The sequence below is a fragment of the Microcebus murinus genome, chromosome 13 (assembly GCF_040939455.1).
Source record: "Microcebus murinus isolate Inina chromosome 13, M.murinus_Inina_mat1.0, whole genome shotgun sequence".
NCBI lineage: Eukaryota > Metazoa > Chordata > Mammalia > Primates > Cheirogaleidae > Microcebus > Microcebus murinus.
Genome location: NC_134116.1, coordinates 82,808,382 through 82,834,006, shown reverse-complemented (window position 1 = coordinate 82,834,006; position 25,625 = coordinate 82,808,382). Strand labels below are relative to the sequence as shown.

Sequence of the window (25,625 nt, the reverse complement as noted above, 5' to 3'; positions counted from 1 at the left end):
ATCACGCTGCACTATTCTTACCACACTGCGCCCTTACAGTGCTGTTGTCACTGCCTGTGCTGCTCTTCCGGGATCTGAGTTCATACAAACCCAACCTAACGGCGTTCCCAGGACAGTGTCTCTTCCAATACCCAATGTACAATGTGCTTTGTAAAAGAATCTGTAATTCAGTTTGGGAATTACCTTGAAAAGGTTCAGGTCTGCATCATGTCAACGTTTATCTAAGCATTTTCACATGCAGAAGAGCATGTACTGAATAATCAGGGTCAGCTACCAAAAGCATGAGGGAAACAAGTTCAGATTACTGATTTCTAGGCTCCAGTTTCTTTTTTTCACTAACGTACGACCTCTACCCCTTTTAGAGAAAAGAATGAAAAGTCATGGAGTATAATGTTAAATTTTCTGATGAACACATAAATTCTTTTTGAATGCTCACATTTTATCTTTGAAAAGATCACACGGGCAGGGAATGGTGGCTAAAGCATGTAATCTTGCACTCTGGGAGGCCAAGGTGGGAGGATTGTTTGAGTTCAGGAGTTTGAAAGCAGCCTGAGCAAGAGCGAGACCCCATCTCTCCTAAAAAAAAATACAAAGAAATTAGCTGGGCAAAACTAAAAATTATATATACATAAAAAAATTTTACTGGATATGATGGTGCATGCCTGTAGTCCCAGCTACTCGGGAGGCTGAGGCATTAATATTGCTCAAGCCCAGGAGTGTGAGGTTGCTGTGAGCTAGGCTGATACCACGGCACTCTAGCCTGGGCAACACAGTGTGACTCTGTCTCAGAAAAAAAAAAAAATTATGTAAAGTCAGTAAGAAAAGAAAAAATAGAAAATCAAAATGATTTTGAAAAACTAGGATATTATGAACTGAACCACCATATTTGGAAATAAATGAGGCAGAAATTAAACAAAAAAATTCATCAATATGGGTCGCTGCACCTTGCCAGGGCTGTGCCCCACGCCGCACTGTGGTTCCTGCTCCCTAAAGAGTGGTGAGTGGACGAGAGTGGGACATGGCCTTGCGCCAGGCAGGGGCATGTGCCTGTCACACATCCTAGCAGGAGAACCAGGAGAACGACTGGGTCTGTACTCCCTCCTGCACGCCCCACTCTCTGCCCACTGCTGGCCCAAAGCCAGCCTGCACTGCCCAGCGATGCCCACCAGGACGTGGCTGGAGACCTGGGGAAGGTTGGCCCCAGGCCATGCAGGGGTGCACAGCCTTCCCCGGGCCCCCAACATCCAGGCCCCAAGACCACCCGCAAACCACCCAGGAGCAGGGACATCGCACTCCAGATGTGGCTCCTGGCCTCCCCAAGCCAGGCGGGGCAGGGGTGCAGGGACAGCTGCAGCCAAGCTCAGGACAGGAGGAGGCGCGTGGCCTTGGTCCCGGCCCTGTCCCTCGCTGTCCTGTGCTCCATTCAGGGCCTGGTCCTCTCCTTGGGAACCTCGTGAGCCAGCCTCCCCTTATCCCACTGGAGGGATGACAGGGTGTGGGAAGGGCCTGCCTTCCCAAGGAGCTTGGGACTGGAGGGGCCTAGGTGTGAGCCCAGGTGGCCTGGTGTCAGTCTGTGACATTAACCCTGCATGACCCTGCCTCTCCTGCAGCCACCCCGATGGCTGGCACTGGGACTGGTCTGCCCTGGGATTTCTCTCAATGAGCAAGCGCCTTCCAACGGGGCCACCCTAGAGGCTGCAGGACCACTGTGGTCCCGTTGTGGGAACAGACCTGCAACCACCCTGTTCCTGGAGCAAGACCACTCAGGACCTTCCACACAGCCTCAGTTTCCTCATCTGCAGACAGGTGGGAAGGGAGCAGTGGCCATCCAGGTGAGCGGGGGTGGAAGAACTTCCCAGGCTGGACAGAGCCCAGGCAGCGCCTGCCAGAGACGAGGGCCCACCCCACTTCCTGCAGTGTGGCTGCGGCAGCCGCAGGCGCCTCTGGCTCCCTGAGCCTCGGCCTCCCCACGCCTGCGCCTGCCTTGAGGGACGCTGAGAACAGGGACAGGGACATGCAGGAAAGGTGCCGTGTGCAGGACCTCCGTGACCAACATTGGGAACTACTCTTCTGTCCTGGAAGGGAGGATGATTGAGCCCAAATAAGGGGATTTAGGTCAAGAGTCTGTAGGAAAATTCAGCCTTTGCTCACAGTCTTCACTCTGAATCCAGAAGCTCAGGTGACGGATCCTCGCTGCTGCTGTTACCCAGGAGGGAGGTTTCACTCTGGACCTGGAGGGAAGAAAACGGGCTTCTTCCTCTTAGAGATACTTGTCAGTTACCAATTTAAAAAGTGTATTCTTTCTCAGTTGTGTTATATTAATATTTTTGAAAATAATATTTTATTAATAACTCTTCATTATGGCATAATTGAAGCACAATGAAGTGAACATACCAAGAGTCCCACATTTAGTGTGCGATCGGATGAGCTGTGCAGTGTGTGTACATCCATGAATCCACATCCACAATCGAGATGGTGATTGTATTCGTTACCCCAAAAGTTTCCTCACACCTCTTGGTAATCCCAGGCTCCTGACTCTCCCTGCCCGCCCCATCCCCAAGCAACCATTGATCTGCATCCCGTCCGATAGATTAGTTTGCATTTTCTAGATTTGTCACTATATGGAATCATACAGCATGTACTTTTTATTTTATTTTTATTTCAGCATATTATGGGGGTACAGATTTTAAGGTTTCCATAAATGCCCAATTCCCCCCCTCTCCCCACAAGTCTGAGTCTCCAGCATGACCATCCCCCAGATGGTGCACATCTCATTAATTATGTATGTATATGCCCGCCCCCCTCCTCCCTCCCACCTGCCCAATACCCTATTACTGTAGTACCTATGTGACCACTTAGGTGCTGTTCAGTTAATATCAATTTTCTGGTGAGTATTTGTGGTGCTTGTTTTTCCATTCTTGGGATACTTCACTTAATAGTATGGGTTCCAGCTCTAACCAGGAAAATATAAGATGTGCTATATCACCATTGTTTCTTAGAGCTGAATATTACTCCATGGTATACATATACCACATTTTATTAATCCATTCTTGGATTGATGGGCACTTGGGCTGTTTCCACAGCCTTGCAATTATGAATTGTGCTGCTATAAACACTCGAGTGCAGGTGTCTTTTTTGTAGAGTGTCATTGGATCTTTTGGGTAGATGCCCAGCAATGGGATTGCTGGATCAAATGGTAGATTCACTTGTATCACTTTAAGGTATCTCCATATTGCTTTCCACAGAGGTTGAACTAGTTTGCAGTCCCACCAGCAGTGCAGGAGTGTTCCTCTCTCTCCGCATCCATGCCAGCATTTATTGTTTGAAGACTTTTTGATAAAGGCCATTCTCACTGGAGTTAAGTGATGTCTCATTGTGGTTTTGATTTGCATTTCCCTGATGATTAGAGATGTTGAGCATTTTTTCATATGTTTGTTGGCCATAGCACATCTTAACCAGCAATTTGGGAAAACACATCACATTTTCCCCCTCCATAGCAGTTTAAGTAGCCCAATTAGTTAAGTGTCCCTGTTAATGATCTATTTACAGAAGGCCATTTTCTAAGCTAAAATACAGAAAATAAAATTAAATAATAACACCAAAAAAGGGCATTTTTGTTGTTGTTTTTTATAATCAACAGCTTTAGTAAAATACAGTGAGAAAATTATAATTTTTTAAAAAAAGTACTGCCCGAATAAAGTTTGATAAAGGACATCTGAAGTGTGATTATTATTATTTTGAGTATAATATCCAACCACGTTCTGCAAGTTACGTCAGATAGCTTAGTGAGAATTGAAGAAATGCCAACTGCCATGGTTTCCATACATTTTACATCACCTATATGACTTCTTAAAACCCACAACAGCATCAAGGCTTTTTTTCTGCTTTTTTTTTTTTGTGTGTGGCAAAGTCTCAGTGTGTTGCCGGGCTAGAGTGCCGTGGCATCAGCCTAGCTCACGGCAATCTCAAACTCCTGGGATCAAGTGATCCTCCTGCCTCAGCCTCCGAATAGCTGGGTCTACAGGCAAGGGCCACCATGCCCCGTTAATTAGTTATATATTTTTTTAGTTGTCCAGCTAACTTCTTACTAATTTTAGTAGAGTCGTGGTCACGTTCTTGCTCTGACTCCTCTCGAACTCCTGACTTCGAGCAATCCTTCTGCCTCAGCCTCCCAGAGTGCTAGGATTACAGGCGAGAGCCACCATGTCTGGTCATGAAGTCTTAACAAACACAAATTTTAATTTCTGAACACTCCTCTAGTAAGATTTGTAAAGGTGGAGGAAAAATTAAGGGACTTTATTTTTGTATTCTTTGTCTACTTCATGAAAATGTAATCTTCAAAGAGTGTTTTATTGGCTATCCACCCTGCTAATTAAGGTTAAGATAAGTGCATTGTTTCTTTCCAGGGTAAAGAATGATATTTTAAAATGACAGAATTGCTATGACATAAATTGTTTAAGTATGGGCATCAACTGAAAACATTAGTACATTTAAGAATTCTAAATATTGGTATACCACCACCGCGCCTAATCTCCTTTATTATTGCAAGGACTAAAGGGAAATTTTAAATCGATTTTCATATTACTGAAATTGAAATCGAATAAAATAACTGACTTGGAAACCATCACAAGGGTACAAATATTTAGCCAGAGATATCAGTTCCTCCTAAAAATGAACATTCACCTCCTCTTATTGAAATTTTACTGAAGTTACGTTAGTCATTTCAAATAGACTTTAACATTAGCCTTAAATCAGAAACAAACGAAAGGACTAGTGACACTGACGGAATCTACTCACATGCTCCAGTTTGCTGACGGAATCATAGGCACACCGTACACTATCAATAAATAATCCCTACCGGGTTCTAAGTAAAACAATAGAAATGCAAGCTAGTCTTCGCCGTGGAAACACGCAGAGCCACTTCCCGCAGTTGCTGTGGGGTGCGTGTCGTTGTTCTGCTCTTTCATGACGGAGTCACCCTGTCACCCGGAGGATGCGGCGGCCTCACACAGGCCCGCGGTCTCGGCCGCAGAGCCAGCCCTGCTCCTGCCGCGGCCTCCGGAGGGCCGGGACACAGGCCGACCCCGCGCCGCCCGGGAGCCGCCGTCAGCGGTTCCACCCGCGGACACCGCACGTCCCGCACCGCCCAGCGGGCGCGCGGCCCCCGGCCAGTGCGGGGCTGTGGGCCTCTTGGCTCCGGGCCTGGCGCCCTGGGCTCGGTGGGGCGGGGTCACGCACGGGGTCACGTCCGTGATGACGTCCTTCCGGCTCTGTGAGCCCGCCCCCCTCACAGCCAGGCCTCCCAGGCGGAAGTGCGCGGCGCGTCCGGGAGAGCCGGCGGCGAAGGGAAGGTGAGTGTGACGGAAACAAAAGTGGAAACGGTCGAGCACGTGGAGAGAGGCCGGACTCCACCCTTCACTGGCCACGTATCAGGCTCCAGTTGCTCAACTGTGGGAACAGTTAGGAAGAGTGAGTGGGATGAGGGAACGTGTGAAGGAGTCCAGGGAAAGCAGCACTCACTGCTAAGCAGGATGGTGGATTCATGTTGAAATGAAAGGGCTGCACATCAGTGACCTGTACAAAAAAAAAAAAAAAAAAAGAAATGGAAAGGGCATTACTGATTCCGTCAGAAGATCCAAACAGGTGTGACATTCCTATCTACCTGGTGTTGAGGCCACAGTAGGTGAGTGTCAACCTTTAGTATTCTTTTTTTTTTTTCTATTTACTTTCCCCCAAATTCTGTGTGTACAAATATTGTTAGGGTTACATATCTTGCCCCTGCTCCCTCCCCACCCCGCTCTGCCAGAGCTTCAAGCGTGTGCAGTCTTCAGGTGGTGCGCCCTGCAACCACCATGAAAGTGCGTACCCTCCCCTCTCCCCACTTCCGCCTGTTCACCTACCATTAACAACATTTGTTTTTTAGACATTGTGGTTACAGTGTGTTTCTTTGCCTCTCCCTAAAAAGGGATAGAGGTAATCCTTTCCCCCCTACAATGCTCATCACATCCTTAAGACGTGGGTCTCTCCCGCTCAGATCCCTGTTGAACACTACAATTATTTGGACACCATAGTTTTAGGCTGTCCGTACCAAATTGATGGCGAGTAGATGTGTAGCCCATTGTCCAGGTCTTGTGTCGTCTCGCTTTGTATCACAGGCTTAAGCTTAATCCAGGATAGCATAAACGGCGCTAGTTCACTATCATTTCTTAGGATTGAGTAATATTCCATTGTGAGCATATACCACATTTTAGTTACCCACTCATGAATTGACGGACACTTGGGTAGTTTCCATGACCGTGCAATAGTGAATCGTGCTGCCATAAACATTCGGGTGCAGATGTCTTTATAATAGGGTGACTAAATTTCTCTGATCTCCTGTCTTAAATTTTGTATGAATTTGTTTTTATGTTCTGTTTGTTTGCATTAAGGCAAAAGCACAATGATATTTGTAACTTGTTGTTAGAGTGCAGGGGTATTGTTGTTACAGTATTACACTGTGATGTTCTTACCACACGTGAGCCCTTAGAGTGCTGTTACCACTGCCTGCGTGCTGCTCTTCCAGGATCTGAGTACATAAAATGAAAGCTAATGACGTTCTCAGGACTGTATCTCTTCCAATAACCCGGGACCACGTGTACAATATTTTTTAAAAAAGAAACAGTAATTTGAGTTTGAGAATTACCTTGAAAAGGTTCAGGACTGCATCATGGAAACCTTTATCTAAGCATTTTCACATGTAGAAGAGGCTGTACTGCATAATCAGGGTCAACTACCAAAAGGATGAGGGAGACACATGACCAATTTCTAGGCTCCATTTTCTTTTTCTCACTAATGTACCACATATACGCCTTATAGGAGAAAAGAATGAAAAGTCATGGAGTATAATTTTAAATTTTCCAATGAACACATAAATTATTTTTGTATGCTCACATTTTATCTTTAAAAAGATCACACATGTGGGGAGTGGTGGTTCACGCCTCTAATCCTAGCACTCTCAGAGCGGAGGCAGGAGGATTGTTTGAGCTCAGGTGTTCAAAACCAGGCTGAGCAAGAGCGAGTCCTCATCTCTACTAAAAACTAGAAATTAGCTTGACAACTAAAATATATATATACATAAAAAATTACCTTGGCATGGTGGTGCATTCCTGTAGTCCTAGGTACTTGGGAGGCTGAGGCAGAAGGGTTGCTCAAGCCCAGCACTTTGAGGTTGATGTGAACTAGGCTGACGCCACGGCACTAATGCTCAGGCAAGAGAGTGAGACTTTGTCTCAAAAAAAACAAACAAACTGTTAAACTTAAGTCAGTAAGACAAAATAGAAAATCAAAATGGTTTTGAAAAATTAAGAAATTGTAAACTGAACAAGCATATATGGAAATAAATGAAGCAGAAATCAAACAATAAAAATAAATAAATTTAATGTATAATATTGGGATTAAAATTAAATTAGATTAGCTGATAAAAGGATTAGTGAAATAGAATAATGAGAATTAAAATCATCAAATTAAACTGATAAAAATACAATAATTATAGATCAATAAAAATACAGTGAGAAAATAGTTTAGTTGCATCTCTAAAGTATAAAAAAAATGATGACAATAATAAAATAAATGATTTACCAGCTTCTAAAATTGAAAGCCTAACATGTGTCCATAAAAGCATAATTGCACTTTTTCAAAAAGAAATCAATACTCCAGAAACAGTCAAATGCATAACACCACGGAAAATACAAAATAAAAATCTGTGAGACAGGACAGAGAGAAGCCACAAGGGTAAAAGCAAAACCTTCACAGCTTATATAGAGGCAGAAAACAGAAATAAACAAAAAGTGCTAAAAGAAATTATTGTTCAACGTGTAATTGGATACTTGGCTAGAATATCTTTATCATATAATGGTAATCAGAAATTTTAAGAAAAATTTTTAAGAAAAAAGAAATAAATGTAAAGTAAAACTTTTATAGATTTTACAACCACTAGGAGTTTCTTATGTATACACCTCAAAAACATACAAAGTTTTCCTATATGAAGATCAGAGAATCAAAAGGAAAATTAACACACTTCTAAAACATGGAACACTAAGTTGTGGAGGCACCTAAACCAAAGAAACCACAAAGTCTTTTCCAGCATCCATTTCAAAATATTCAGGTATGTTAAAAGTGCAATTTTACACATGTTAAGTAACTCAAATAACAAATTCTCTGCCACTTGAATAGTTTAATTGATGTCAGAAACACCCGTTTCTCAGAGAATTAATTTATTATTTTGTTAAAAGTCTATGACATTTTTGTTGCATATTTTGCAGAGTATTTATTATTCTTTTATCAAAAATGATTATCACCAAAGGACTCACTGTGGGATAGGCATTGACCACCAGCGTCTGGACACCCAGCATGACGGGGCCGTATGCCAGCAACACAATCGTGCAGAAGGAGATGACCAGGTCCACCCAGTACATGACCACAAAGAAACTGACCAGGAGCAGGATGATCTGGGTGGCCCTTTTCTCCGGGGAGATGCTCGGGGAGAGGGACATGTTGTGCAGGTGCTGGGATCGCCTCTGATGCCTGAACAAGAGAGTCACCATGTACACACTCGAGAGCAGCATGCCGCCTACAAAGGACACGTCTCTCACTTGTGTCAGCATGAAAACCAGGCTCCACCTGAGGTACCTTGCAGAGGAAAGTGAGCAGTATTTACCAAAGCTCAGCACTTGGGTCTGGGTCACATTAGAAGCAGCCACAGTAAAGACGAGCAGGTTACTACTGAAGGACAAATTGAGAATCCATAAAAAGAGTAAGGAATGGATGACGTAGCGTCTGGATTTCTGTTTGAACTGCCCCAGCCAGGAGGAGCTGGGGCTGATGGTGACGGCCTGGAGCATGCTCAGGAGGCAGGTGGTGCAGATGGAGAGGCCCCGCATCACCCTGCTCAGGTAGAACAGAGCCTTACACTTGACGTCATTCTGCAAACGCAGGGACTCAAACGGGCCTGGAGAAAGAAACAGCATGGTGAGCAGCATCAGTATGTGGACGAGGGCCAAGTTACCGGTGAGCAGGTCGTGGGGCTTCGGCCTGTGACCCAGAAAGAGCGTGAGGATGCGGAAGAGGAGGAGGAAGGTGTTGGCTGTGAGACCAATGCCAGCTTGCAAAAGAAAGGCATTTTTTAATGGTAACATAACACTTTATAAAATTTCACTACATAATGTTGCAAGTATTATCTCACATTATTTGTCCTTTATGAAATTGGCATCATTACTTTATGAAATTAGCTGAATACACAGCTTAGAAGACTTCAAGTGTATGAGAAGAAAAAATGGAAGAGCACCACAATCACTCAGATGCCTCTGAGACGAAAGCGTGTTCCATCACATTTCCAAGGACACTTCTAATTATAGTAGCTCATAAACGTGAATGTGTATGACAAGGCGGAAATGCTGGTGGTTTGTTTTATTGGCTCAGACTCGGAAGTCCATGACTGAAGCAGGACACTGAGGTAAGCCTCCGGATACGTGCGAGTTTATAAAGGACAAATCGCTCACTTCATTTAATAGTTGCTGCCGTTTCTCCAAAAGCTGGCACTAGCAAAGTGGCACATGTGTCTTACCTGCCAGAACAAATGAACAAATGATAGTCACTAACAGTATAGACCCGCGACCTCAGTGTCACTGCTCGGTGGATGTAAAATAGTATTTGTGCATGGACTAGTAATATACAAATAATTATGTATTAACTATATATCAGAGCAATTTTATTGATAGATGACATGTTTATAACTCATGACAAAAAGGACAGTTAAATAATGTTCTAAAATGTGAGAGAGAATAATTTTAATATTTTCTTCCTTTACTCCATGGGGTATCTGGCTCTCTCCCCCCAGTCTATGCTGCTCACCCTGTAAATGGCCACCACATACTGAAAAAGAGCAGATCTTCTGGGCTGTCAAGTGATGCCTTACTCTCTGCCATGCATTTGTGTTGATAGGTAAGGTGTAATTATCTGTACTTAAACTTTGGAAAGTTGTCTTGACTTCCAGAATAAATGATATTTTGTACTAACATACATCTTCTCCAAAAAACCAAAAGGCATTTGTTGTTGATTTGATTATAATCTTAGCCCCGTGTCCTGCATTTTTACTTGATGAATCTGAAATCCCCACCATGGAAGAATCCTGGGAGTGACAATGGTACGGTGCCATCCTGGGAGCAAGAGAAGAGAAGAAAATCCACAGGGGTCACCTACAGATGGGTCAGAGTGCAAGAGAAGTGGGCCGTCACTGATTCATTTATAATTAGTAATTTGAATTTCCATCTCAGCACTCACCGTGAGAAGTGACAGCCAGAGATCTGCTGGGGCCGAGGGTGAAGGCAGTGACCAGATGGTGCAGAGAAAGTGCAGCCTCACCTCACTGGCTCTCACCTTACACTGTCCTCACTGGCACAGCCCAAGGTATAGACACAACGACACAATCACATGTAGGCGAAGGGAAAATAATGGCTTTAAAATGAACACGACTCATAGACTGACTGATAATAAAGTCTGTTTTTAAGTAACATAGTGAAACGAAATGAAGACTTTAACAAGAACCTAAGTGCTATTTTGCCTATGAACATATTCTTTGAAGAAAATGAAGCTTGGTAAAATCCTTTGCATTTATCTTTTTTTAATAATAAGTAATTTTAGAGTTGTGTTAGTTAATGCATGATTGTATTTGAAGACAGATCTTTGCACTTTGCTTCATACAGATTTAAGAATATAATCCTTATAATGAAAATCTTGTGTTTGTTATATTAATTTAAGTTGCCCTTTTCTCCATCAATTTTATCATATTCTGTGAATAGCACTGCCTATCCTATGACCAGACACACCCAGCAAAAAGTGACTATGGAAACTGCAGGTGACAAGGTGAGGAGTCGGCTGGTTTAGTGGCAGTGGTTGGCAACATGAGAAACACAGCTGACAACTCAAGGAAAAGAGACCACCATTTGCACCAAAATTAGGTCCGTAAAAAGACCTTTATGCAATGTACGAGTACCAAGACACTAAGCAGGATGAGCATCAGACCCCCTGGGTAGCAGGGATCCATCCTCTATGCTCCGGCTGTGGAACTTAGCCTGGGTGTGGGTGGAAGCCCAACCCTGCTGAGTCCACACTGATCAGGGCCTCTAACCCTCAGTTCCCTGCAGAAAAGCCGAGGCAGGGACAGTGTCACCACAGGTGATGGGGACAGGGAAACACCAGAAGGGCTTGATAAAGAGTCCTGTGTAGAAATTTGGGAAAATCCTAAAACTCCTATACATATTGTATTCTTTTCTGATCACCATAGCCTAGAAGGTATCAGCAAAATACTTCTTTTTGTTTTTTTAATATGTTATTTTGTTTCTTTTCTTTTGTTTCTTTTTTTTTTTTTTCATATGTTCCTGTGCATCACAGTAACATGGTAAAGAGAGTCATACCAGTGGTGCCAAATATTGAATTTGGCGAGAAATTTCCAATTTGGAATTTAGAGGAAACTGTTCTCTATTCTTATATATCCTGATTACGATCATTTGTTTTCTGCCCCACTAACATTATCCTGCCTAAATAGATGAAATTGAGTGCTTTAATACTAAACAAACTTACATGTTTACAATATTCAGAGAAATTTTCTACTGTTTAAGTTTCTTCAGGATTTGACATCCTCATCTGCCACAAATGAAAAATGCCTATTATTATTTTTTTCTCTTTCAATCTTTTGTTGTTTTGTTCTCTCTGCCTTACTTTAATAACAATATATGCTAAAGTATACTATTAATATCTTTATACTGAACTCAAATCGATTGCTAATGATTTTAAGTGACAAAATTAAAACATGTATCAGTTTTAATAAACTTTTATTTGAAACTTTCAGATGGAAGAGCAGAAATATAAAATGTAGAGGATTTTTTAATAATTGGAAGCCATGTCTTTCAAAATTGAAAATGATTATTCTCTCATCACTAAATAATCTGATCTAAACACATATAAGAATGTTACATAAAGTTAATTTACTTAGAAGATATAAAATACTGAAACTCAGTTTGTTTTATGCAAGTATTTAAAAGCATGCTTAAAGTTATCACATCACTTCAGGTAAGATATTCATTAACTCTACAGAGATTTGATAAATAGCAGAGTGATGTTTCCAGACAGTTTTATGGTAACTCCCCAAAATTCACTGTAATAGAATAAAACAAAATAATCTTTACCATAAGCTGATAAAATACAAGTAATATAAAATGGTGAAAACATCTAATTTTATGATATTATAATTTTAAATAGCTATTGAATATTAGAAATATACTAAGGTGTCTGCAAAGAACAAAGAAGTATGATTAAGAAATTTTGAATTTGTTCAGATTTCCTACATTATAAAAGGTAAATTTCAACTTAATTAAATGCAGCAAGTTCAATTAGTAAAAATTAGTAAATAAGGAGCTCAAACACAATTCCAGGTCAAATACAACATCACAAAATTAGGAAAGTTCTTTAAAAAGTTTGTAATTTAATGGCCTGATAAGATCTGTAAAACTGATCATACATTTGGAAAAATCTACCAGATTTACTCACAATTCATAGAGATGTGACTGAAATCACGAGGAGACTCTCCCAGCTCTTCACTGAGACAATCCTGCCTCCCCCTCCCACCTCCCCCAGGCCTTCAGCTCTCACCGCTGCTGAAGCAGAGAGACAAGCACTCACCCAGCTTAGTCTGCCCTGGGAGTCTGTGCCTGAGACGGGCCGAGACATGGTTATGAGGAAGGGGCGCCACCGGCTCCTCTCCCCAAGGCCCCAATTGTCGTGTCACCTGTGGAATCAGGACGGCCCTCGCCTTGGGACTGCTGGAAAGGGGAGCCCACAGGGAAACTGAACTCCTAATTCCTGGAAAACAGCAGGTGAGGAATAGCTGGGCTGCAAACTCCCCTGTGAGCTCCTTGTCCTGATCACCAGCCTGGTGGGTTGGGAGTCTCCAGCTCACCCTGATGCAAACACGAGTAGATGCCCCTCCCAGTTCTCAGTGTGTCCCCACCGGGCAGGGGATTCCCGGTGTCTTCACACGTGCCCCTCAGTGACCTCTGGCTGTGAGGGTCAACACTAGATGACAAACAGCTTTGAAAGAGTAAGGACGACGCCACCTCTGCCACAGGACCTCCTCCTCTAGGGACACAGGGCACTGCCGTGGGGGGCAGAAGGCAGGAGCAACGTCAGCTAGGCCTGAAGTTGCCTTCATCTTGCTAAATTATGAATATAAGCACCACTTAACTTTATTCAATTCTGGTAAATAATTATATTAGACAAATATAAAGCTTAATCTCGGCCAATCCCAAACAGCCCCCAGCACATGGCTGTGCGACTGGGGACTTTCCAAACCAGACAAACCAAAGAAGCCCAATCAACACACGTCTCTCGGCCTTGCAGGGCTGTGTCCCACCCCACACTGGGGTGCCAGCTCCCTAAAGTGGGGTGAGCGGGCAAGGGTGGGAGGAGGCCTTGCACCAGGCAGGGGCATGAGCATGTCACTTCCCTGTCAGGAAAATGACAAGCTCTGTATTCCTGCCCTCCCAGTCTCTGCCAGTTGCTGGCCTGAAATCAGATCACACGTCCCAGCGACGCCCACCAGGACGTGGCTGGAGACCTGGGGTGCTGGGGCAGTGCGCACGGCTAGTGGCACAGCCCTTATCCATCGACCGGGGAAAGAACCGAGCGGCACACGAAGAATCAGAGAACAGCCTTTATTCTTCTACAGCAGACTCAGCACACCTAGTGTACAGCTCTCTTCGTGTCTTCCCATGTTCCCCCTCTTCCTGCCCTTCTGCCCCTGCTTTTATAACCGTGGTAGGGCTCAAGAAGCGTCCAATCAACTACAAGCTTTAACATCCAATCAGCAACAAGCTTTAACATCCAACCAAACACAGTGGGATTCAAAAATTACCCAATCAGGATCACGCAAGCAGCGTGGCCGGAAACAAGCCTCGGCACGTGGGCCTGGGGCATTCCGGCACGCAGGGTCCCGGCGGCACGCGGGCGTCAGGGGCGGCTGTGGGCAGTGGGGCCCGGCCCCAGCAGCGTGCCTCTAACCGGCCACGCACAGCACTGGCCCCCGGAGATGTGGAACTATGAGGAGGTGGCAATCGGCCACATCCCTGGCGTCGACATTTTCCACATCATTCCCCCCTTCTGATGCCCTTATACACAGAGACATCAACCTCTCTATGAATCTGATAACTACATTGGGCCCCATGGTTACCACAGCCCTTTGACTTTGGCAGTTACAATTCCTGAGTCGTTTACATCTTCCCCAGATAGCCCCAACCAAGAACACAGAGGCACCCCATGTAAACCCAGAAAAGGATTACCAAAGCAAGTTAGTCCCGTCTCTTGTGGCAAAGGCCCCAAGTCCAATTCCCATGACAGTCCAGACCAGTGGTCCCATACAGTCCAGCCATATTCAGGGCCAACTTGTAGACGAGCGTCTGAGCCGGATCTTCTTGGCTCGCTTCACTGGGGAATGATAACTTTGACCGCAGTGGGGGTAACCAACATTTCCCCCTGTGGTCAATAGCCCTCTTTCCTTGTCGAAGGCATATTCGGAGTCTGTATATACATTGGCCCTTTTGCCGTGGGCATCCCTGAGGGCTTGGATGAGCGTCCATAACTCTGCCCTCTGGGCTGACCATCCCTGAGGCAGAGGGGCTGACGTGACGACTTCGCTCCCTGTGGTGACTGCGTAGCCAGCCAACTGTTTGCCATACTGGATGTAGCTGCTGCTGTCTGTGTAGAGCTCGAGGTCAGGCGCTGGCAACAGACCATCCTCAAGTCTGGCCGGCTTGCACAGACCTCCTCCACGGCCTCAGCACAGTCGTGGTCCGGGGACCCTGGCCCGGTAGGAAGGTAGGTGGCAGGGCTCAAGGTCCGCACACGGACATCCTGCCCAAACACGCCAGTCTGCCTTCTTGACCAACAACCGAGGCAGCCATCCCTACGCTACCGAGTCCAGCAGCTTGGACAGACAGGCCACTGGCCTCTGCCAGGGCCCACAGTCTGCACCAGGACCCCCATAGGTACCTGCCTCTCGCCTCTGAGGGCAGCTTGTTCAGCCTTAAGTTGGGCCTGGAGCTCCCACACCATCTGTTCCAGTGTCTTCCATCCCAGGTGTGCACTTGTGTCCTGCTCTTTCTTCAGTTCCTCAGCCATCATGCTGGCATCGGTGATGGCCTTTTTGGCCTTCTCTGCCTCCCCACTCAGGTGGGCCTAATCCACCCCGAGCTGCTTCTTCTTGTTCAGGAGGCCTGTGTTCTGCGAATGCAGGAGGTTGAGGCGCTCGGTGGCCTCCAACAGTTCCTGCTCCGCCAGCCGCCGGCTGCGCTCACCCTGCTTCAGCGCAGCCCGCAGCTCCTCCAGCTCAGAAGCCAACAGCGCAGCCCAGCGCTCCAGGGCCTGCGCCTGCTCTCGGAGCTCAGCCGCCAGCCACTGCTCCTCATCCCGCCCTGCCTGCTCCTCCTTCAGCTGGGCCTGCAGCAGCCGTGTGGCCGCCTGGGCCTCTGTGGCCTGCTGGGTAGCGTGGCCCAGCTGCAGCTCCAGGTCCCTGAGGTCACCTTCCATCTTTTTCTTGAGCCTTAGTGCTTCCTTGTGGGCCCGGGTCTCAGCACCCAGGGAGGCCTGCAGGGACTCCACTGCCCCCTGGTGGTTGTGCGTCAGGTCATCGCGCTCCTTGTCTTTCTCCGCCAGCTTCTTCTTGGCCTCCTCCAGCTCCTCGGTCCTCTGTTTGATGTCTGCCTCATACTGGCTCAGCAAGTCCCGTCCCAAGAGAGGCACTGGACAGTCTGGCATGTGGAGGACCTTGTGCCTTATCACAACTGAGTGTCCACAAATGTCATCTGTTAGCCCCCTACTTCCATCTTGACTGTGGGTTCCCGAGGGCTGAAGGAACCTGGTTGGCCCAACTCGGACTCAATGCCAGCGAGCCCCACTAGCTCTTGGGCTTCCGGTTTCTGTTGGGTTGTCCTGAATAAGGCCCTCCTTTGCAACAGGTGACTTCTCTTGTGGGGACATTCATTCTTCCAGTGGCCTTATCACAACTGAGTGTCCACAAATGTCATCTGTTAGCCCCCTACTTCCATCTTGACTGTGGGTTCCCGAGGGCTGAAGGAACCTGGTTGGCCCAACTCGGACTCAATGCCAGCGAGCTCCACTAGCTCTTGGGCTTCCGGTTTCTGTTGGGTTGTCATGAACAAGGCCCTCCTTTGCAAAGGTGACTTCTCTTGTGGGGACATTCATTCTTCCAGTGGCCAAACCTTTTGCAATTCGCACACTGGTCTCTTGCCAGGGGCACCCGCCCTCTGGTTCCCCCCTTTCGTGGGGTTCCAGGCCGCACTATCCGACTTCCCTTGTGGGGGCATTCATTCTTCCAGTGGCCAAACCTTTTGCAATTGGCGCACTGGTCTCTTGCCAAAGGTGCCCATCCTCTGGTTCCCCCCTTTTGTGGGGGTCTGGGCCACCTGGATGGGTTGGATCTACCGAGGGCAGCAGCCAGGAGGGCGGCCTTTTTCTTCATCCTCTGGTCTTCCTCCCTCTGAGCAGTCCGGTCCCGGCTGACGTACACCTTCTGGGCCACCTCCATTAAGTGCATGATACCCATGTTGCAAATCCTTCAAATCCTTGCAGCTTCCTCCAAATGTCGGAGGCCAATTGCCCGACAAATGCTGCATTCACCATTCTCTGGTTTTCGGCTGCCTCCGGGTTGATAGGTGTGTATATCCGGCATGCCTCACAGAGGCGCTCATGGAAGTCATACGGTGACTCCTCTGGCTTCTGGGTAATGAAGGCAGCCTTGCTCATGTTGGTCGGCTTTTTGGCCCCTTCTCGCACTCCTTGGAGAAGAGCCTCTCGGTACCATTCCAGTGCTGCTTGTCCTGGTGCGTTGAAATCCCACTCTGGGTTGGTCTCAGGCACCGCTGGCGATGCCCACTGTTCCACATCCAGGGTGCCCATTGGCGCCCGTTCCTGCAGCCACTTCCGAGTTCCAGTCATAATCCGATGCCGTTCTTTGGTATTGAAGAGAGTCAGCAGGAGATGCCGGCAATCTTCCCACGTGGGACGATGAATCTGGAAGATGGGCTCCAGGAGGTCGATGAGGGCCTGTGGTTTCTCCAAGTAGGACAGCGTATGGAGTTTCCAACTCAATAGATCGGTGGTGGAGAAAGGCTGATAATACAGGGCAGGTTGCCCCGGCTGGATGGTTCGGGCATCCCAAACCTGCGGTGGACCTCGCATTTCACACAGAGGCATCTGGAAGGCCGAGGTAGACCGCAACCGGCGGACGAGTGGTGGAGATGCCAGCAGTGGAGAAGCCGATGGTGGTGGGGTGTCGGATGCAGTCCCAGTCACCACTCTCCACAACGAACGCATGAAACTTATCAGCATGCACCTTGCAACTGTTGGCTTGGATTCGAACCCTCCCATGTTCATCCAGCACTCCTGTCCCCTACACCGCCCAACACTCCTTTTCTGAACCTTGTCCCTGCCCAGACTCTGATCCCTGCTCTAGCTCCTAACCAGCATTCCCATTCCCTACGCCACCCGACAACACTCCTTTTCTGCTCTCAGGTGTCCGCATAGCTGTGTCCCTTGAGGGAACTTAGGCACATCTTGGCAATCACCGTTATGCCAACGTCGCCATAGAACCCCAGGTTAGGACCCACTCAAACCCCGTAGCTGAAGCTGTGGGGCTACAGACACAATGACCGCAGTCACTGCTCCCTCCACTCACATTCACTCAGAGGTTACACATTCTCTCCCCTGGGAGAACCCTGTCCTTAGGAGCCGATGGGGCTCCTCTTCCATCCCACTGACGGGCCAAACCCTAGGAGCCAATTGGGCTCCTATTCTGCCTCACTGACAGGCCTACCCCCTAGGAGCCGATGTGGCTCCTCTTCCACTGATAGGCTGATCTCTGGCGGGTCCCAGGGACCCTACCTTGTCCGACGTCCTGGCCTTGGTCTGCCGCTCCAGCTGGCTAAGCCCGGCACCCATCAGCTCAGCCTCCTGCTATTGCCCTTGGGCAACAGCACCATGGAGGCTAGCACCTGCCGGGAGGCTGTTGCAGTGTGGGCTGCGTCAGTGTCCCTGCTTCCCCTCCCTCAGCAAGGCCTTGGCAAACTTATTGCCCTTGGCCAACAGCTCTTGGTGCTGAAGGAGAGAGATGCTGTTCAGTGCCGTCCACTGTCCGGGTGCAGTCCCCTCGTCCGCGCCGTCTGCACCATTCGATGTTCTGGTGGCTTCAAGGAGCCATCTCCACTGATGCAGCTCACCGTCCACGCCGTTCACCGTTGCGGTGGCTTCAAGGAGCCATCTCCACCGATGCTGTCCACTGTCCGCCCCGTTCACCAATTCGGTGACTTCAAGGAGCCAGCTCGGTCGGCTTTCCTGGTCAGGGAACCAAAATGTTGTGGCAGTGTGTACAGCTAGTGTTGCAGCCCTTGTTACAGCTCTTATTCGTTTGACCGGGGAAAGAACCGAGCAGCACACGAAGAGTCGGAGAACAGCCTTTATTCTTCTACAGCAGACTCAGCACACCTAGTGTTACAGCTCTCTTTGTGTCTTCCGATGTTCCCTCGATGTTCTCCTGATGGTCTCCCGCTTCCTGCCCTTCTGCCCCTGCTTTTATACCCTTGGTAGGGCTCAAGAAGCGTCCAATCAACTACAAGCTTTAACATCCAATCAGCAACAAGCTTTAACATCCAATCGAAAACAGGGGGATTCAAAAATTACCCAATCAGGATCACGCAAGCAGCCTGGCCGGACACAGGCCGCTGCACGAGGGCCTGGGGCATTCCGGCATGCGGGGTCCTGGTGGCACTCGGGGTCCCGGGGAGGCTGGGTGATGTGGGGGTCCAGGGCGGCTGGGTGCCACAGTCCCAGCTGCATGCCTTTAACTGGCCACGCACAGCACTGGCCCCCAGAGATGCGGAACTACGGTGAGGCGGCAATTGGCCACGTCCCGGCACCCGACATTTTCTGCATCAATCAAAAAATTCTTTGAACTTAATGACAATGGAGACACAAGTTATCAAATTCTGTGAGACACAGCTAAAGCAGTCCTGGGAGGAAAGTTTATTTCCATAAATTCCTATATCCAAAAGTCAGAAAGATTACAGATAGAAAACCTAATGAATCGACTCAAAGAGCTGGAAAAAGAAGAACAGAACAAATCCAAACCCAGAAAAAGGAGTAAAATTAATAAGATCAAATCAGAACTAAATGAAATTGACATCAGGGAAACTATAAAGAAGATTCATAACACAACAATTGGTTCTACAGAAAAAGAGACAATATTGACACACCTTTGACTAGACTAACGAAAAGCAAAAAACAGAAATCTCTAATAAGTTCCGTCAGGAACAAAAAAGGAGACATTACAACTGACGCCATGGAAGTACACGATATAATCTAGGAATACTACAAATACCTTTATGCACACAAACTGGAAAATGTGGAGGAAACGGAAACATTTTTAGAAACACACAGCCTCCCTAGGCTCAACCAGTAAGAAATAGAACTCCGGAACAGACCAATATCACATAGTGAAATAGAAACAGCAATTAGAAACCTTCCTGAAAAGAAAAGTCCTGGACCGGATTGTTTCACACCCGAATTTTACCACACCTACAAAGAAGAACTGGTGCCTATCCTGAAGAAATTATTCCACAACATTGAGAAGGGTGGAAGCCTACCCAATTCATTTTATGAAGCCAACATCACTTTGAAACCAAAACCAGAAAAGGACACAACAAGAAAGACAACTATAGACCAATATCTTTTAGGAATATAGATGCAAAAATTCTCACCAAAATCCTAGCTAACCAAATCCAGGTGCTCTTTAAGAAAATAATCCCATCACAACCAAGCCGTCTTCTTCCCAGGGATGCAGGGATGGCTCACCATATGCAAATCTATGAGTGTAAGTCACCACATAAACAGAAGCAAAAACAAAGGCAATATGAGCCTTTAAACAGATGCAGAAAAAGCATTTGACAAAATTCAACACCCTTTTATGATAAGAACACTTAACAAATTAGGCGTAGAAGGGGCTTACCTAAAAATGATACAAACCATATATGACAAATCCGCAGGCAAATTCACACTGAATAGGGAAAAATTGAAAGCATTCACACGTAGAACTGGAACAAGGCAAGGTTGCCCACTATGTCCACTTCTATTCAACATAATGCTGGAAGTCCTGGCTATAGCAATCAGTCATGAAAGCGAAATTAAAGGCATCCAAATGGGGACAGAAGAGATCAAACACTCACTCTTTGCTTATGATATGATATTATACCTAGAAAACCCCAAGAATTCAACCAAAAGACTCCTTGAATTCAGAAATGAATTCAGTAAAGTCTCAGGATACAAAATCAATACACACAAATCAGTGGCATTCATATACACCAGTAACAGTCAAATTGTGAGCAAAATCAAAGACTCAATGCCCTTCACAATAGCAACAAAGAAAACAAAGAACCTAGAACTATATTTAACTAAGGAGGTAAAAGACCTCTACAGGGAGAACTATGAAACACTGAGGAATGAAATAGCAGAGGACGTACACAGATGGAAAACCATACCATTCTTGTGGGTTGGCAGAATCAACATTATTAAAAGGTCTATACTACCCAAAGTGATTTATAGATTCAATGCTATACCTATTAGAATGCCAACATCATTTTGCACAGATAAAGAAAAAATACTTTTACACTTTGTATGGAACCAGAGAAGACCCTGTATGGCAAAAGCAATTCTAGGCAATAAAAAAAAAAAAAAATGGGAGGTATCAATTTGTCAGATTCCAAACTATACTACAAGCTGTAGTAATAAATCAGCTCGTGATTGGCACAAGAATAGGGACCTGTGGAGCAGAACGGACAACCCAGATATAAAACCAGCCTCACATAGCAATCTAATCTTCAACAAAGCAGACAAAAACATACACTGGGGAAAAAATTCTTATTCGATAAATGGTGTTGGAAAACCTAGATAGCCACATGTATTATACTGAAACAGGATCCACACCTTTCACCTCTCACAAAAATCAACTCATGCTGGAAAACAGACTTAAACCTAAGGTATGAAACTATTAGAATTCTAGAGGAAAATGTTGGAAATACTCTTCTAGACATTGGTCTAGGCAAAGAATTTATGAAGAAGACTCCCAAGGCAACCACTGCATCAACAAAAATAAATAAATGCGACCTGATCAAATTAGAAGCTTCTGCACAGCCAGAGAAACAGTCACGAGAGGAAACAGACAACCACAGAATGGAACAAAATTTTCGAAAGCTACACATCCATTGAAGGGTTGATAACTAGAATCTATTTAGAACTCAGTAAATTCAGCAACCTCCCGTTTGACACTGTCGATTCACAGAGAATGCACAGCACTGGGTGTGAACCCTAATGTCAATTAGGCTTTGTGTGATTGTGATGTGTCTGTGCAGGTTCATCAATTGTAAAATATTGTACTACCCTGGTGTGACAGTTTACTAGAAGGAAGGTGGTGAGGATGGGGTGCTCTAGTATACAGAGCTGGGGTGTGTATGGAAACTCTTTGCTTTCCTTTCAGGTTTACTATAAAATAAACTGCCATAAAAATAAAATATTGAAAAAAATCAAGAGGCAATTTTGATATTTTCAGATAAACAGATTTTATGGTATTTCTTGACAGTGCACCTGTCCTACAGGAAATGCTAAATGATGTTCCTGAGCCTGAAAGGAAAGGACTCTAGATAGTAAGAGAATGTCCGTGGGGAAAATGAAGAACACCAGTAATGTTACTGACATAGGAAAATATTAAGGCTTACTGTATTTTCGGTTTGCAAATAGAACTTTTTTCTTTCTTGTCTTTGCATGCTTTAAAGGACTAATGCAGGAAACAGTAAATTATCACTCTGTCATCAACGAGAGGAAAACAAGTGTATTGGTGGTCAGAGGCCACAAGAACCATGTTACATATTTCCTTTTTTCCCTTTTCTCAGGCCTCATGGCTTAAGTGAATTTCTAAAGGTAAAGTTTCCAAAGCAGAAACCATGTGACCTAGAAATGACACTTAATTTAGAATCCTTACTGTTAGTAGAGATAGTTTCTAGAAAATTTCTCATACACAAAATATAGAACAGCCACTCAGCAACCACGAGGACAGGTACGTAGCCGTCAGCCATCACTGTGGACTCTCGTCTGCACCTTGTCAATCACAGGTGCCCAACAGACTACATCGGGATGCTTTCTATAGCGGTCACTATTTTTTGCCTATTATAGCTGCATTTTCCCCAATCCTAAGTGTATATGTTTTAAATTATAATGCATTTCTGATAACCTTTAAAACATTTTATTTAGACCCAGCTACATGAAGATTAAAAGGTACATACAGAACCATCACATCATAGTCCCTCCCCTGACAAATCACACTATCAAATATCATGTATCTCAATCAAAAAGCTACAACTTAATACAAAATTTAACCTTAGCGTTTATGGGTTGTTTTATGTGAAAACATAAAATCAAACACAAAAGGGTGTTTCGATGGTGTACTCTTTCTTATGCAAATGATGTCACCTGCTTTGCTTATATGTGCTCTGGAGTATTCCTGATGTAAAAAACTGATTTAGTTTCCATTTACTTTATTTCTCCGTACTGAAATCTTGGAAATCCACCTATAAAATACCAATTTGGATTAAGCTCTCAAGATAAAAAAGAAAAGTATCCACTTCCACTGCTCTGAATTTGCCCACATTCTTGGTTGTGATTCTCTGAGCAAGGCTGGTGGATCAGGCAGGCTCTGCATGATTTGTACAAAACAACTCCAGCCAGAGTGAGGCTTTAGAAAGCACATTTTTTTTAACTTTTTGTTTTATTTCTGCATATTATGGGGGTACAAATTTTAAGGTTTCAATAAATATTCTTTCGTCCACAAGTCTGAGTTTCCAGCATGACCATCCACCAGATGGTGCACATCCTCCTCATTATGTATGTATATACCCGCCCCCCTCCCCCTGCCCAATATCCTATTACTGTAGTTCCTATGTGTCCACTTATGTGCTGCTCAGTTAATAGCAGTTTGCTGGTGAGTATATGTGGTGCTTGTTTTTCCATTCTTGGGATACTTCACCTAGTAGTATGGGTTCCAGCTCTAACCAGGAAAATATAAGATGTGCTATATCACTGTTGTTCCTTACAGCTGAATATTACTCCATGGTATACATGTACCACATTTTATTAATCCATTCTTGGATTGATGGGCACTTGGGCTGTTTCCACAGCCTTGCAATTATCAATTATGCTGCTATAAACATTTGAGTGCAGGTGTCTTTTTTGTAGAGTGTCTTTGGATCTTTTGGGTAGATGCCCAGCAATGGGATTGCTGGATCAAATGGTAGATCCACTTGTATCGTTTTAAGGTATCTCCAAATTGCTTTCCACAGAGGTTGAACTAGTTTGCAGTCCCACCAGCAGTGTAGGAGTGTTCCTCTCTCTCCGCATCCACGCCAGCATTTATTGTTTGAAGACTTTTTGATAAAGGCCATTCTCACTGGAGTTAAGTGATATCTCATTGTGGTTTTGATTTGCATTTCCCTGATGATTAGAGAGGTTGAGCATTTTTTCATGTTTGTTGGCCATAGCACATCTTAACCAGCAATTTGGGAAAACACATCACATTTTCCCCCTCCATAGCAGTTTAAGTAGCCCAATTAGTTAAGCGTCCCTGTTAATGATCTATTTACAATAGGCCATTTTCTAAGCTAAAATAGAGAAAATAAAATTAAATAATAGCAACAGAAAAAGTCATTTTTGTTGTTGTTTTTCATAATCAACAGCTTTAGTAAAGTATAGTGAGAAAATTACAATTTTTTTAAAAAGTACTACCCGAATAAAGTTTGATAAAGGACATCTGAAGTGTGATTATTATTATTTTGAATATAATATCCAACTATGTTCTGCACGTTATGTCAGATAGCTTAGTGAGAGATGAAGAAATGCCAACTGCCATGGTTTCCATACATTTTACATCACCTATATGACTTCTTAAACCCACAACAGCATCAAGGCTTTTTTCTGCTTTTTTTTTGAGGCAAATTCTCAGTGTGTTGCCTGGGCTAGAGTGCTGTGGCATCAGCCTAGCTCACAGAAACCTCCAACTCCTGAGCTCAAGTGATCCTCCTGCCTCAGCCTCCGAGTAGCCGAGTAACAGGCAAGGCCCACCATGCCCCGTTAATTAGTTGTATATTTTTTTAGTTTTCCAGCTAATTTATTACTAATTTTAATAGTGCCACAGTCGAGAATGCATCTATTAAAATAAAAAAAAAATAAAAAAAAATAAAAAAAATAGAGACGTGGTTACGTTCTTGCTCTGGCTCCTCTCGAACTCCTGACTTCGAGCAGTCCTTCTGCTTCGGCCTCCAAGAGTGCTAGGATTACAAGCGAGGGCCACCATGTCTGGTCATGAAGTCTTAACAAACACAAATTTTAATTTCTGAACACTTCTCCAGTAAGATCTGTAAAGGTGGAGGAAAAATTAAGGGACTTTTTTTTTGTATTCTTTGTTTACTTCATGAAAATGTAATCTTCAAAGAGTGTTTTATTGGCTATCCATCCTGCTAATTAAGGTTAAGATAAGTGCATTGTTTCTTTCCAGGGTAAAGAATGGTATTTTAAAATGATAGAATTGCTATGGCATAAATTTTTTAAGTATGGGCATCAACTGAACACATTAGAACATTTAAGAATTCTAAATATTGGTATACCACCACCGCACCTAATCTCCTTTATTATTGCAAGGACTAAAGGGAAATTTTAAATCGATTTTCATATTACTGAAATTAAAATCGAATAAAATAACTGACTTGGAAACCATCACAAGGGTACAAATATTTAGACAGAGATATCAGTTCCTCCTAAGAATGAACATTCACCTCCTCTTATTGAAATTTTACTGAAGTTACGTTAGTCATTTCAAACAGACTTTAAAATTAGCCTTAAATCAGAAACAAACGAAAGGACTAGTGACACTGACGGAATCTACTCACATGCTCCAGTTTGCTGACGGAATCATAGGCACACCGTACACTATCAATAAATAATCCCTACCGGGTTCTAAGTAAAACAATAGAAATGCAAGCTAGTCTTCGCCGTGGAAACACGCAGAGCCACTTCCCGCAGTTGCTGTGGGGTGCGTGTCCTTGTTCTGCTCTTTCATGACGGAGTCACCCTGTCACCCGGAGGATGCGGCGGCCTCACACAGGCCCGCGGTCTCGGCCGCAGAGCCAGCCCTGCTCCTGCCGCGGCCTCCGGAGGGCCGGGACACAGGCCGACCCCGCCGCCTGGGAGCCGCGGCCAGCGGTTCCACCCGCGGACACCGCACGTCCGCACCGCCCAGCGGGCGCGGCCCACGGCCAGTGCGGGGCTCTGGGCCTCTCGGCTCCGGGCCTGGCGCCCTGGACTCGGTGGGGCGGGGTCACGCACGGGGTCACGTCCGTGATGACGTCCTTCCGGCTCTGTGAGCCCGCCCCCCTCACAGCCAGGCATCCCACGCGGAAGTGCGCGGCGCGTCCGGGAGAGCCGGC

General features: G+C 45.3%; 1 long non-coding RNA gene across 1 annotated transcript; it reads right to left on the bottom strand.

Annotated features, from left to right (window-relative positions):
* Positions 1-418: 418 nt before the first annotated feature.
* On the bottom strand, positions 419-4,892 carry LOC105860672 (uncharacterized). The gene is made up of 2 exons (XR_012922515.1): positions 4,798-4,892; positions 419-576 (listed from the first exon to the last, which is right to left on the bottom strand). It is a non-coding gene; the product is annotated as an uncharacterized LOC105860672 (long non-coding RNA).
* Between the last annotated feature and the right edge of the window lie 20,733 nt (positions 4,893-25,625).